The 12,856-nt window shown below is 35.8% G+C and overlaps 1 protein-coding gene across 2 annotated transcripts in view; it reads left to right on the top strand.

Annotated features, from left to right (window-relative positions):
* Nucleotides 1–12,856, top strand: part of PLXDC2 (plexin domain containing 2) — a 412,323-nt gene that overhangs the window by 211,839 nt on the left and 187,628 nt on the right. The gene's annotated exons all lie outside the window — the stretch shown is intronic.

Raw genomic sequence — 12,856 nt, 5'->3', positions numbered from 1 at the left:
CATGGGTATAAAGAAAACCTGAGAAAGTGTGTAGTTATTGGAAAAACTTTCTGCAGAAAAAATGTGGTTCTAATAATTTTTAGCTTAGATTCACCTCTGCTTTCCTTCTAAGTTTTAATTCCTTTTTGGTAGTATGGTAAAACTGTGGGAATGGGAATAAAGCTGGAAAGAAGAGATGCTTGAACAAGCTGTTGAGGTATTTTTATTTTCTTTCGATGTATATAGTTGATAGATACAAATATATATATATATATATATATATACACATATATATATATACATACACACAAACACACAATCATATGCATATTATCTTTATTATTTTTTCCTTTAATGTCACCTATGTTGACCAGAAACTCATTTGAGAGTTTTAAAAATAAACATTGAAATTCAGTTTGAATTCTTTTAGTTTTATTTTTCTCCACAAACTTTGGAGGTTAGTTTAGAAGTTAGCAATACTCTAGGAAGGCAATTATCATTTTTATAGTATATCCCAGAAGTCAGAAATATTTTAATTCTTGAGTGCTACTGGCAGAGAGAAAAAAATGCCAGAGAATATGCCTGTAGGCCTAAGACAGAGGAGTGGAGAAAGCAGAAGAATGAGAGAAAAACATAAAAATGGAAGAGTAAGAAGCAAGTTAAAAGAAATCCATGAATGTGGTGAAAATGCAGAGCCCCCGTGCCTGAAGCACCACAGACCAGAGTCTCTTTCCTTCACTGAGTCTTGTTTTTGGTCTTCTGGATGGTATGGAAACTATGTTGATCACTCTTGCCATATTTTTTTATTTTTTTGTGAGGGAGATGGGCCCTGAGCTAGTATCTGTTGCCAACCTTCCTCTTTTCACTTGAGGAAGATTGTCACTGAGCTAACATCTGTGCCAGTCTTCCCTCATTTTGTATGTGGGACACCACCACAGCATGGCGTGATGAGCAGTGCTGTGTCCACGCCTGGAATCTGAACCTGCAAACCTCCATCAAAGCAGCCTGTGCAAACTTAACCACTATGCCCCCAGGCCAGCCCTACTCTTGCCATATTTTAACATGAGACTTAGAAGATATGTAGGATTCAGAAAAAGATTTGTCATCATAAATATCAATAAGCAAATAAAAGTTTTTGAGCACCTATCCCAAGCAATGGTAAATGAATCTACCACTGCCTTAGGAATGCACAGCCTAGTGGACTACCAGACAAGGTGAAGCAGAAAGTAGGGAGTTCCTTAGAAAATACCAATGATGAAATACAAGTTTCCAGGGATGATAAAGCTCAAACATCTGTGAGAATCTTTTAAGACTTTATCGAGAATTATTGTTTAAGATATGCTTTGAAGGATACACAATTTCTATGGTTGTGTAGGGAAGGGTGGGTAGGTCACAAGGAAGAATATCTTGAGTAAATATGTGAAAGAGGAAATGGGTGGAGTATATTTAGGATAGTAAATAACTGAGTTTGAGTGAAGCTGGGGGTAGGTTTACAAAAAATGTGGCATATTAAGGTGAGAAAAGTAGATTGGGGCAATTTTATATGCTACATAGAGTCGATTGAAGTCATTAGTCCTTAATTAGGTAAGTAATAAACTTTAAGAAGTTGAATCTAGTCATCTGTGTAGTGTCTTAAAGTACGAAAAGACCAGAGTTAGTACATATCATTGGAAGAATATTGCAATAGCTCGTATGACAAATATTGAGAGCCTTGGTGATTCTCTGGCTTCAAACCGAGGGAAAGAAATGATGCTATTAGCAAAAATTACAAACTCAAACAGAACTGGTTTTGGGGAAAACCAATGGCTTCTGAAATTATTAAATTTTATGTAAAAAAAGGACAATATATAAGTGAAGGACTGTGTCTTTTTAAACTCACCGTATATTTCTGTGCTAGTGTAGTGCAAGGCATTTAACAGGCATTTAATTAATCTGTTGAAGACTTGAATGAAAAGGGAGAAAGGTAAAATTGAAAGATTTCTCCTATATGCCATAAATTATGTCACACACCTCACATCTTTAAAGTATTATGTAAACATGGTTATCATACTATATGGAAATTAGGCATGTTTTCTGACATTTTGGTTACCAGTATTCCACTGAACTTTAAAAAATGAATTATTAATCACATTTGTTCAAAATCTGTACTCACAGTGGTACAGATATGGGCAGCTTTTCATTTTCAGTTTCTTAAATTGTTTTATCTTTAAAAGTCATGTCAATGATTCAGCCAATATGAAGTAAGATTTCCTTTAGTTGAGTTAGTAGGAAAAAACCCAAACAGATGGCTACATCATCTTTACTACTCTAAAGTATAATTTTCCTTTGAAAAGATCCTCAAAATAAGTGAAAAATCTGGTGTCTTGAATGATCTCTCTCTTCTTTGAAGAAAACACTAACGTAAAGAAACTTTTTTTCTCCACTTAAAATATGCTAGTATAGAACTTGCGTACATAAATCCATACCCTGTTTAGAGAGGCATAGCCAAGATAATCTAGACATTCAGCTTGGGTTCTTCAAAACGAAACCAGAATCTCCTGTAAAAGTTTCAACTAAATAAATAGCTTTTTGCACCTTCATTGTTCTTTTATTCAATCAATATTGATTGAATCCCTACTATGTGAAAGGCACAGTACATGATCCTTCAGTGTATGCAGGGAAGAATAAATTATGGTTCCTATCTAGGAGCTTAGAATCTAAGAAGAGGAAGGAGTACATGACTAAGCAATAAGAGAAGGATGACGGTAAGTGCTGGAGGAGCAGAAGGTTGCTCCAAGAGGAGATCATTCTTGTTGGGCTGATCAAGAACAGTTTGTGAAAGAGCTAACATTTGACATTGGACTTGAAGAAGGTGAAATTTTAGTAGGCAAAGAGGCAGGTTGAAAAGAGATGGAGAAGGAACGGACATTCCAAACAATGGGATGCTGAGCTAAGGGACAGTGCTGAGCCTTTCTTGAGTGTATTTGGAGGGTTGTCAAGTACATCTGTTTATTTTGAGTGGGGAGTTAGAATCTAGTGAATGAGAGATGGGAAAAGCAACGTGAGATGCTTTGAACATTAGACATTTGGGTGATATCCAACAAGCACTGGGTTTCTCTGAGTAAAGAACCGGCCTGGCCTAATCTGGCAGTGGAGAGCAGGTAAGGTGAGGGGATGAAGGCAAAGAAAGAAGGTTTTTAAATACTTCTGCATGGATTGTAGTGCCCTGACTGTGATAGGTGCAGTGGTGAAGGAGAGAAGGAGCCAGTGAAGACACGATATTTGAGTTGTTTAATCACTGTGGTTGCAAAGGTTTCCAGCCAAAAAGGATCCATTAGGATGCAGTGAACAAAGCTAAGAATAGCTTAAAAGAGGACTTCTGAAGCAGACTTTCGATGGCTCTGTTCTGTGACTGACTAGGTGTTATAAGCAGATAGACCTACCTGACAAATACTCATCACCTTACAAGTCTTCATAAACTTATTAACCATGAAAGACTTGGAAGAAAAATAGACACTACAAGTCAGGTTAAATAAAATAGACCAACGACTCGGATTTTTAAGTTGGAACATATAGGTTTCTATGAAACTGAAATGAACAGAGATAATCTACTGGCTTAATTCTCTTCAACTGTGTCTGCAAATTCCTCTTGAACTTGTTTCTCCCTTGCATTTGGGAAAAAGAAAGTGAAATGTTAAAGTGGATATTTTAAACCACAGTCGCCTGCACTCCTACCTCTCTGTTTTCCCATTTCCCACACCTCCTTAAAACCCCTCGTTCTCTCCCCTTCTCTTCACATAGACACAAATTTATTTAAGACTGAAATGAACTTAATGATAATGTCTTGTGTCATTGTTAGGCTCAACACCATTTGAAAACAGAAAGTAGTTTAAAATTAGAGATATACACATAATTTACCGTGACCTTTCTTTGTGTGGGTGTATGTATATATATATATTTCATTATGAATAAACTTGTTTCTAGTTAAAAATGTAAATAGAAACTAAATATCCATTCATTTATTTATAAACTACAAAAGTGAGTCTTTGTTTATTAAGCATTTTAATTTTAAAAAGCTTCAATCATCCATAAAAATCATGCACAAAATGAATTGGAAATACCATCATATTTTCTGGTTGACTGGTAGCAGACTCAGCAAGCATTCATTTATCTTCTTATTTAAAAAATACTTCAGAATACAGATATTTCAGGCATTAAAAACTGATCCTCTATGCATTTCATAAAAAATATTTCCATTAATGCCACCAGTAAGTTGTGCTGTGTGTGTATCACACTGGCTTTTACTTTCTCTCTATATGAATACTTTAATTGGTTCTTTTTTATTATTAGGCTGCTAAGGTGATCTTTTAAATGCTTCAAAAAGTAGATTTAAGTTTGAGGATTAAACTCAATTAAAAATTAAATTAATTAAATTAAACTCAATTAAAATTAAAAACTCAATTAAACTCAAATTAAAAATCATTTTTAATTCCTATGACTATCACTAGTAATGATATTTTTTCATGAGTCCATCGTGGGTACACATAAATACGATGAGAGAAGGGGGCGGGGTAAGTGCTGCTTTATATAATGGTGAAGAGAAGAGTTGAGGATATCCAGATAATTCTGGCCCCCAAACTTTAAGTATTTAGACAGATTCATAATTGAAATAGTCTGTGGAACTGCATGCAGCTGTACGTAAGATTAGGGATAGAAAATGACATGATTTAAAAATATAATGATGAAAATGTGTTACTTTCCTTGACCAGATGAAGGATTTACCTTCCCTTCCCTTCTACACGAATTTCTAGTTGGAGATTTACTAAGAAATCTGTTTAGATTTTTTTTCAGGGTATGAAAACAGTTTTATTGGGAAAACTTCGTACACATCTCTTTTTTACTTTTTCCATTATTGATATAATTGACATGCAGACCTGTATAAGTTTAAAGTGTTGAATTTTAGATCTATTTTATTTTGTTTGCCACATGGTAATTAATAAAATATAAAATGTTCGTTAAGTAATCAATGTTTAATATCTGAAAAATTAATATATGGCATTAAATATAGTCAAACAGGCAAAAGTAAAATATACATCTCTCTTCTTCCCCTGCCTCCTAGACCACTAGCTCCCCTCCCAAGAAAAAACAACTGTTATTCTTTGAGCTGTTATATTAAATTCAAATTTAGACTAATTTCCTCTATCTGATCAATAATAGTGTTTTTCCCTATAAATCCCCAATAAGAGACATTAAAAAAATAGTAGTGCATATTATTTTGATTGGGTTTTCAGGAATTATATTGCCAAATCTTTCAGCTGCTTCTTTGTCCTCACTTTAAAACAGTAGTATTTTAATTGTAGTCTCAAGTAATATTTCATGCTTTTTAGAGGGACTTGATTAATAAGTTATAAAAGGCTTCTTAAGAGCAGAAAAGAGTTAGTTGTTACTCATGATGATTGATTTATAAACACTAACCCCATCGTTTTTCAAGTATATAAGCACATATAGCAGGACTTGATGCATCCATTAACTTTCTGAATCTAGGGAAAAAGTAAATGGAGTTATTTTGTCTTTATTATTCTTATCATTAACAGAGAGCAGAGACTATGGTATCTGGAGACATGATGCATGAAGGGAAGGTATTGAAGGGATAGATGCTGGACAAAAATAAATCCATTCCAATTTGGTTCACTAATTTAAAGTAACAAACTCAGGTCTCAGGGATTCCTGAACAGAAAGATAAATTATGTGATGTCTGCTTTGCTGTATCTAAATGATTCTCTGAAAACCTGAGAGTTTGTCTTAGCAGTCCTCCTTGATAATTTCCTCTTCCCCAGACTGTCTAGTGTCAGGAGCAGATTCACCCACATGACAACATTTATTTCCCCATAATTGCATATTTACAAGCCCTTTTGTTTTTACTACGCATCTACATGTCATATTTCATCAGCACCGGCTTCTTGAGGCTGGGAGTGTAGTGTAGTGGGAGATTAGAGCAATAGGAGGCCCAGAAAGGAGCCGCCTAGGAGCTAGACTTGAGTCAATAGGTATAAGCAAGAAAAATACCAGAGGCAGAAATATAAGTAGAACAAAGGACCACAATTATAGAAAAACAAAAGAGAGAGGACTCTTAGTACATGGTGGATGTCATGATTGGGGACAGGAATGGAGGAAGGTTGATCAGCCAAGATGAGCCTGGGTAAAAAGATTCTGCAGGCTCATCCCATTCCATTGCCATCACAGGCACAGAGGAGTCTACCTATTGCTAGTAGTTAGACAGTCACTTGGGAACGTTTGCTTCTGGAAAGCACCATTTATCCTCCTGTGGATCCAGGCTTTATTTGAAACATTGGCAATGAATGTTTTGCTTTCACTCTTTCCTAGTCACTGCCTTAATAATTCAGATAAATAGCAATATTACACAGATGCTCAAATACGTCATCCAGTTGAAAACAAAGGGAGTCGGGAGTCTAAGTGACTCTGTTTAATTAATAGAGTAACAACGTACAGCAGATGCGCTAACGTTCTCCAGTTATGGAAAGGAAATTTAAAAAATACTAAGAAGTGCTGAATCGTTAGATGCTGGCCGTTTCAGGAATGAGTTCAAAGAGCTCCCTCAATTCCTACTGGAGCCAGCAACTGAAATTCATATTTTTGGAGAAGCAGTCTAGCATCTAGGTCAAAATAAATAGACTCTTGAATCAGAATGCGTGAGTTCATAAGTCAAGCCAGTCGTAGCTGTCTGATCTTCAGCAAATTACTTAATCTCGCTTGCCTCCCTTTCCTGATCGGTAAAATAGCACAATAAAAATACCTAGCTCATAAAGATTTTTGTCAAGATTAAATTAACTAATATACGTTAAAGATATCTATTTTACAGAAAATGCTATATTATTATTATACTTTTTATATGGAAGTTTTCTCTTTTATTCCTTTTCAAAATACTTTCTCTGTAAAGCTGTGCTTGCTAGTTAAAGTAGTTTGTCTGTTGTTTTCTTTGGTGACATTATCCGTAGCTCAGAGGGTGTTTAGAGACTGACTCGTCATCATCTCTAACTGCTCCTTTTAAAGGCCAGCGCATCCATTCATGACTGGGAGGTATAATAGCATGTAGATGACAGGGGATGCCCTCTTATCAGCATGGGTATATCCGTCATCTCTAACTGCAGTACGGAATCTCCTCTAAAGACCTCCCAGTGCTGACATTCTGTGACTCTCTGACCATCCAGAAGTCTTAAAAAATTTATCAATTTTGTAACACATGGCAGAAGAATCTTGAAATGTTTGTCTAACTGTGGTATCATAGATCATAACTGAGTAACAGGCATTATTATAATCAGCAGGACATACATATCATTATGCCTCTTATTCTACCTTTTGTATAACAAGGACTTTAAGGACAAGTCATCAAAACCTAAAGTTAGTTTTGGGTAAAAGATGGGAATGAGGGATGGGCACACCCCCAACAGCATCCAGGTTGCATTTCATAGACTTGAGATTCACTTAAGCGCTAATAATCCAACTTGAAAATGTATTGGACACCCAACCCCAAATGCAAAGTTAAATATTTGTTTAGTTAAATTTATGCTTGCTATTTTGCCTTTGAATCAGGAGACAGATTTCTTTATGACTACCTATTATTTCAGTGCTAAACCTTTATTTTCAGGATCTTTTCCTATTTTTTTAATATATCACAGAAAACCAGTGGGTATGATGTGAAAATAGGTCCAAATGTGTTCTTACTTCAACTGATACAGCTCTAGAGCTGAGACATAGTATTAAAAAATAATAGGTCTAAATATTTTCTAGACTATTTTTAATGGGATTATGGTGTGTTCAGATTACCTCATTGATTGACTAGCCTGAGGGCTACAAAGAGATTTTTATTTAATCTACTGGAATTCTTGTTCAAATGAGAGATTTCTGCTGAAGGCAATGAAGATGGGGAACAATGCCTTTTAATTGGTTTATTATCAATTTCCACAGCTACTTTAAAAAACAAGCATCTTTCAGTTAATGGCTTGTAGAGAAAATCCACAGCACTTTTAGATTGCTCTAGAAGTAGAAAAGTAAGAGAATTTGGTACAGTAAGATTTTGCAAAGAAAAATACTATATAAATGATAAAGAGTGAAATCTCCTTTTTAAATTTTTTTTTTTTAAAGATTTTATTTTTTTCCTTTTTCTCCCCAAAGCCCCCCAGTACATAGTTGTATATTCTTCATTGTGGGTCCTTCTAGTTGTGGCATGTGGGACGCTGCCTCAGCGTGGCTTGATGAGCAGTGCCATGTCCGCGCCCAGGATTCGAACCAACGAAACACTGGGCCGCATGCAGCAGAGTGTGTGAACTTAACCACTTGACCACCGGGCCAGCCCCTCTCTTGGAGAAAGTTTTAAAGCTATTTCTTTTACATTAGATAAAATTTAATAAAACTGGTTATATAATTTGGAAGTTATTGAGTACTTGTAACTTCTGTACAGTTTAAAAAATAAGACTTATAGAATATTACATAACTGAAAATTAACATTATAAGATCGTGTATTAACATGAAAAGAATGCTTATGATAATCGAGATACAGAATTATAATTACATTATGATGGTGATTATTTTAAAATACAGAGGTAAGTAGAATGGAAGGCAAAACGAATGCTGATTGTTCTGGAGTGGTGGTATTGTGAGTGGTTATTTTTCTGAACCCTAGTTTCCAAATGTTAAGTTGAAAATTATTAAGTTTATATTTCAACCTTCCTATATTTATTATTATGAAAAGTGAATAGGACTCTGACTTCTTTTCAATAGAGATGGCTACCTATTTTAACACTATTTATCATTTTGTATTTCTCCCACTCCGACAGTGCTACTTATTTGCTAAATTCTCTTATTTTCCATAGGAATTGAAATATATTATTTAGATTAACCTGATTTCTTTTTTCATAAGTGCAAAATGAAACTATAAAATACACTATAAGAAAACTGGAGTTATTTTGTAATCCTGAAATTCAGAACATTTTTATAAGAATGATATAACGCCCAAAAACCAAAAGAAATTATTGATAAGATTGCATATATTAAAGTTGGCATTTTAAGAAATTCATGGCAGTTAAACACCATTAATTAAGAAAAAGGAAATAAAAACCTGGAAAATATTTGCAGTGCATCTGACAAAGGGCTACTTGTTCAATATGTAAAGAGCTAGTGTAAGAAAAAGACAAATATGGCAGCCGAAGAAAAAGAAAGTGACAAAGGCAGTTTTATTAAAAAGGAATTTCAGGAATTTCTCATTTCAGCTCCCAATCTAACAGCAAGAAAAGCTGGACAAACTGAAAATCAACAACTCTCACTGGACGCACCAGAGAGCATAGATTACAGGGCAGACCACCATCCCCCAAACCTAGAGAGTGCATCCAAAGAGACACAATGGTGGCCTGATTACCTGGAGCAGAAGCCACTGGAACCACAAGTGATAATAACATTTAAATGGTCATTTAAATTTCAAGGAAGACAGAGTTTGAGTGTGGATAAGCCTAAGAGTAAGAAACTTCTGGAGTCTCCAGTCTTAGGGGGGACCCTTAAATTTTATGGGCTTGACCTGTCTGAATCCCATCAGGTTCTCATATTGAGTTCTGAAAAAGGTCCCCTCATGGCTTTGCTGGGAGAAGAGAGGAGTAATCATTGTGACATACACCAAGATCCTTCTTCTAAACACACCCAGAGCCTTCTCCTAATCAAAGGTTAGAGCCCCCTCAAACCTTCCTGCCTCACATAAAGGGAAAATAAAAATACATGGTCAACCAGAGTCAGAATTTCCAAGAAATAGACTGGAAATACTACAGCCAGGAAGGGCCGTATGAGGCAGGGGGAAACTATTCCACTAGAGAAACACTTGTAAAGGTTTGGGTTACAGTCCAAAGACACAGCCCCACTGACGACTCAGAACCTTCTAATGTTGAAAAACAAAGAGAAAAAAGAATGGGAAAAAAATAGAATGTCCAAGAACTATGGGACAATAATACAAGATGTCACGTACACATAATTGGAAATATTAGAGAAGACGAAAAAGAGAACAGAGCAAAGGAACTATCTGAAACAATAGTGGCTAAGAACTTTCCAAAATTAATGACAGACACCAAACCAGGGAGCTCAGAGAACACCAATTAGAAAAAACAACAACAACAAAACCACACCTGGGCATATCATTTCAAACTATATATATATATATATATAAAAAGGCAAAGAGAACATCTTAAAAGAACCCAGAGAAAACCAAATCTTATTACAAAATTATCAACCAGTACTCCTCAACACTCTCAAAGTCATCAAAAACAAAGAAAGCCTGAGAAACCATCACAGCCAAGAGGAGCCTAAGGAGATAAGACAACTAAATGTAATGTGATATCCTGATGGGATCCTGGACCACAAAAAGGATATTATGTAAAAACTAGGGAAATTTGAATGTCTACTTGATAATTTAGGTAATAATTATGTCTCAATGTTGTTTCATTAATTTTGACAAAAATACTGTATTACTGGATCTGGCCCCGTGGCCAAGTGGTTAAGTTCATGCGCTCCGCTGCAGGTGGCCCAGTGTTTTGTTGGTTCGAATCCTGGGCGCGGACATGGCACTTCTCATCAAACCATGCTGAGGCAGCGTCCCACATGCCACAACTAGAAGGACCCACAACGAAGAATATACAACTATGTACCGGGGGTCTTTGGGGAGAAAAAGGAAAAAAGTAAAATCTTTAAAAAAATAAATACTGTACTACTGTAAGGTGTTAATAGTATGAGAAAACACGTGTGGGGTATATGGAAAGACTCTGCACCATTTTTGCAACTTTTCTCTAAATCTACAACTGTTCTAAAATTTAAAAAGTTGAAAAAAAAGAAAGTACCGTTGATTGTTAAACATATGGAACAACGTGTAATCTCACTCCTAATTAGAGAAATGCAAATTAAAAACTACAATGAGATATTATTTCCACTCATGAGAGTTGGAAAGATTCTAAAAAAACAAGGTTTGTAAGTCAATAACTTTTTAGGGTATGGAGTAAAAGGTGCTCTCAAGCATTCCTGGTGTTAGTTATTGTCGATTGAAATATAAAATGTTTAAGCGACACTGTCCTTTCTACTTCTAAAGATATATCCTGTAGGTGTAGTCACACATGTATGAACTAATATATAAGGATATCCATTGCTAAGGATTGAAAACAACCTGAATATCCATCAATATGGACGTTCAGCTTGTGGACAGGTGAAGTAAGTTGTCGGGCACCCACAGAATAGCCCACTACATAGCCTTTAAACAGAATGAGGTAGCTCTGTGTGTGCTTAGTGAAAAAACAAGGTGCAGAGCAAGGTTACACACATATTTGTGTATGTGTGCATGTATATGTTTGCAGACAGATGTATTTATAGATGCATAAACTGTCTCTGAAATCATTTGGAAGAAACATATATATGCTTTCAAGTGCATAGAAATATCTCTGGAAAGATATACAAGGAGCTATTAACAGTGGTTACCCTTGAAGAAAATTAGTGGATCACTGGAGGTCAGGGATAAGAAGGAGAAGTAAATTTGGCAATCATTTGTGCATTTCGAATTATTACTATTTGCATGTGTTACCCTGTCAAACACTATTAATATTTAAAATTCGTATTGGTAAGAATTGATAGGGAATAAATCCATCCAGTGCATGTATTTGTTTTTATTTAATATAATCTTGTAAAAGATATTCATCAAACAAACTAAAATTTTGAAGAGTACAAGATCTAAAGCTATTTTCATAATTATTTTTATTTCAAAATTTCTTGCATCTTGGAATTTGAGGTAGAGAAAATTGTTCATGAAATCGCCATTTTTATTAAGAGTATGTGTTTACATTGTTTACTGAAGGGTCTATCAGTGCTATGCTAAAACATAGAAACCAAAACTCTAGTTTAATATATCTAAGGTTCCTGGGGATAAACCTGAATTAATATCAAATTGCTGAATATGGCAGTGAAAGAAGGGCAGAAAAAGGATTTGAGTGATTCTTGGTTTAATTCTAACAGTTATTTTAAGAATAGAAGATATCTGTATCTAATTTATCAACATATTTTTATGTTATTAGCAACTATTTCATTCATTAACGATATAATAATTAGAAACTGGAAACAAATTCCTGAGCGTTTCCTAAGGAGAAATAGGCAAATGTAAACGGCTTGTAGCTGTTATGAGAAGCCCTCAGATTTGTCAGCAAGAGGTAGCGGGACTGCGAGAAAGGACTGCTGAGGAAGAGGAAGAGAATTAGAAATGAGTCAGGTCATAGCTGGTGGAGCTCCTCTTGCTGTGTGCTGGACATTTTTAAATTAGGATGTTGTTGTGGCTTGAATGTCTGTGTCCCCCCCAAATTTACGTGTTGGAGACCTGACCCCAGTGTGGGTGGACGTGGAGATGGGACTTCTAAGGAAGTGATTACAGTTAAATGAGGTCACAAGGGAGGGCCCTGTCCCCTTAGAGGAAGAGACACCAGAAAGCTCACTCTCTCCTGGCACACATGCTCAGAGAAAAGGCCATGTGAGAATTGGGGGAGAAGACAGCTGTCTGCAAGCCAGGAAGGGAGCTTTCAATAGAAACCAAACCCTGCCAGAACATTGGTCTGGGACTTTCCAGCCTCCAGAACTGTGAGGAAATAAATTTCTGTTGTTTAAACCACCTCTACGGTATTCTGTTATAGGGACCTGAGCTGACTGCTACAGATGTCCAAAGGGCTGGTGACTTTGGACTTGAAACCAGACAGGAGTCAAACTCCAGACATAGAGATTTTCTGGACCAAGGTGATACTTAAGTTCTTGGCAATGTCCCGATACTGAGTAACCTGCCTTTTAGCCAAGCTATAAGGAGCAGGAGCCAGCGTCT

The sequence above is a fragment of the Equus przewalskii genome, chromosome 30 (assembly GCF_037783145.1).
Source record: "Equus przewalskii isolate Varuska chromosome 30, EquPr2, whole genome shotgun sequence".
Classification (NCBI taxonomy): domain Eukaryota; kingdom Metazoa; phylum Chordata; class Mammalia; order Perissodactyla; family Equidae; genus Equus; species Equus przewalskii.
The sequence above is the reverse complement of the archived record's forward strand: the minus strand, read 5'-3'. Positions and strand labels throughout refer to the sequence as shown.